At 46.9% G+C, this 2,941-nt stretch overlaps 1 pseudogene; it reads left to right on the top strand.

Annotated features, from left to right (window-relative positions):
* Positions 1-1,973: 1,973 nt before the first annotated feature.
* LOC145875895 (uncharacterized) lies at positions 1,974-2,592 on the top strand (annotated as a pseudogene).
* The last annotated feature ends 349 nt before the right edge of the window (positions 2,593-2,941 follow it).

Below are 2,941 nucleotides of genomic sequence, written 5' to 3'. Positions count from 1 at the left end.
ACGTTGCCACTGAGGACTCTAAACTTAAGTCTACATCTTACCCTTGCCCAAGAAACCGCTCGATCAAAGGAGTTAGTATCGAATCTCCCCACCTCCTGTAGCCCTGCTGCCAGAACTGAATCATAGTGGTCCACTAAGATGCACATATTAGTGTCCATCCAGTGGTCCGTATTCTCCTTTACCAGTTCCAAAACAGTGGGATTGGGTGAGGAAGGTTTGATAAAAGCCGTAAGTCTCACCACCTGCTTCATCATGCCAGGCGGGAAAGACCTTTTCCTGTGATGCCGGGCTATCTACTGAGAATATTGCAAAATGTGCTTTCACCGAAAAGCTATTTTAAAATCGGACATATCGAGTGCATAGAGGAGTTCTGTATCTATAATTCTTAAAATAATTGTTGTGCTTTTTGTGAACGTTTATCGTGAGTAATTTAGTAAATTCACCGGCAGTGTTCGGTGGGAATGCTAGTAACATGCTAGTCACCTGCTAATGTAAAAAGCTGGTTTTTGATATAAATATGAACTTGATTGAACAAAACATGCATGTATTGTATAACATAATGTCCTAGGGTTGTCATCTGATGAAGATCATCAAAGGTTAGTGCTGCATTTAGCTGTGGTTTTGGTTTTTGTGACATTATATGCTAGCTTGAAAAATGGGTGTCTGATTTATTTCTGGCTCGGTACTCTGCTGACATAATCTAATGTTTTGCTTTCGTTGTAAAGCCTTTTTGAAATCGGACAGTGTGGTTAGATTAACGAGAGTCTTATCTTTAAAATGGTGTAAAATAGTCATATTTTTGAAAAATTTAAGTAATATCATATCTAAGGTATTTGAATAACGCGCCACAGGATTCAACTGGCTGTTGAGTAGGTGGGACACAAGCGTCCCACCTAGCCCATAGAGGTTAAGGGATGGTTAACCTGTTATGGCTAGGGGGCAGTATTTTCACAGCCGGATAAAAAACGTACCCGATTTAATCTGATTATTACTCCTGCCCAGAAACTAGAATATGCATGTAATTATTAGCTTTGGATAGAAAACACTCCAAAGTTTCTAAAACTGTTTGAATGGTGTCTGTGAGTATAACAGAACTCATTTGAGAAGATTCCATGCAGGAAGTGTCCCGTCTGACAATTTCTTGCCCTTCTTGATTATCTCTATCCATTACAGAGGATCTCTGCTGTTACGTGACACTTCCTACGGCTCCCATGGGCTCTCAGAAGGCGGCAAAAAGCTGAATCGTGGCTTTGCAGGCTCTGGCTGAAAAAAAGTAGCGCGTTTGGGTAGTGGCTGGTCACAGTACTGTGAGACTCAGGCTCGTGCCCGCGTCGACCCCATGCTTTGTTTTCTTTCGTCTGTTTACCTAAACGCAGATTCCCGGTCGGAATATTATCGCATTTTTACGAGAAAAATGGCATAAAAATTGATTTTAAACAGCGGTTGTCATGCTTCGAAGTATGGTAATTGAATATTGGCCTTTGGTCGGTGTTCAGACGGACGGTTCCTCCCGCCCCACGTGGAATTGCCTCTATCGGGGGAGCCCCTGTCGGAGACGGTTATCCACGCCTTGATGACAAGCTTCAGCCGCGCTCCGTTCGTGCGAGATCTAGCCGACCCGTCTGTCTCAGTGGCCCTACATTGGTGTTCCGGTTCGGGGAGTGGAGTACCCAGGTAGCTATGCCTGCGGATGACGTTCACCCATGCCGTACCGGCGCCAGAAACACATGTATTTCTCAAACCCTGTCTTTTATCCACGTTGATGGTGTTCCGAATAAACCCTCCAGCTAAGACAAGATACCTGATTAAGCGGTGCCCCGGCACCTGTGGCTCTGGCCACGGGCAGTTCAGGGCCTCCCGCTGGGCGCACGGTGGATTGACCTAGGGCCTCCTCCCCTCACGGGATAGGAGTGGTCCCTGGCTGTTCTCCGCTTAGTGTGCCCAGGTACAACCTCTATGTTGTGAGTGGCTTTCTGGTTGATCCTGCCAGTAGCATATGCTTGTCTCAAAGATTAAGCCATGCAAGTCTAAGTACACACGGCCGGTACAGTGAAACTGCGAATGGCTCATTAAATCAGTTATGGTTCCTTTGATCGCTCCAACGTTACTTGGATAACTGTGGCATTTCTAGAGCTAATACATGCAGACGAGCGCTGACCTCCGGGGATGCGTGCATTTATCAGACCCAAAACCCATGCGGGCCAATCTCGGTTGCCCCGGCCGCTTTGGTGACTCTAGATAACCTCGAGCCGATCGCGCGCCCTTTATGGCGGTGACGTCTCATTCGAATGTCTGCCCTATCAACTTTCGATGGTACTTTCTGTGCCTACCATGGTGACCACGGGTAACGGGGAATCAGGGTTCGATTCCGGAGAGGGAGCCTGAGAAACGGCTACCACATCCAAGGAAGGCAGCAGGCGCGCAAATTACCCACTCCCGACTCGGGGAGGTAGTGATGAAAAATAACAATACAGGACTCTTTCGAGGCCCTGTAATTGGAATGAGTACACTTTAAATCCTTTAACGAGGATCCATTGGAGGGCAAGTCTGGTGCCAGCAGCCGCGGTAATTCCAGCTCCAATAGCGTATCTTAAAGTTTCTGCAGTTAAAAAGCTCGTAGTTGGATCTCGGGATCGAGCTGGCGGTCCGCCGCGAGGCGAGCTACCACCTGTCCCAGCCCCTGCCTCTCGGCGCCCCTCGATGCTCTTAATACATTCTATACAACCATGTGGATGCAAGTCTCAAGCTGAGGCTATTATATAAACAGTTTTATGGTAATATGGCTATATTGTCTCTTCTGAGTATCACAAAATTGTACCAAGCAGACCAGTTCGTAGCTGGATTCTTCACCAGTCTTCCATACCTTCTCCAGAACACAAATGTCGCTTGGCTCCCCAATTCTGTGAGTTGGAAGAATTTCCTGTGTCTCTCTATGGGCCAT

The sequence above is a fragment of the Salmo salar genome, unplaced genomic scaffold (assembly GCF_965601325.2).
Source record: "Salmo salar unplaced genomic scaffold, fSalSal1 ptg000378l, whole genome shotgun sequence".
NCBI classification, from domain to species: Eukaryota; Metazoa; Chordata; class Actinopteri; order Salmoniformes; family Salmonidae; genus Salmo; species Salmo salar.
This window is presented reverse-complemented; position numbering and strand designations above follow the sequence as displayed.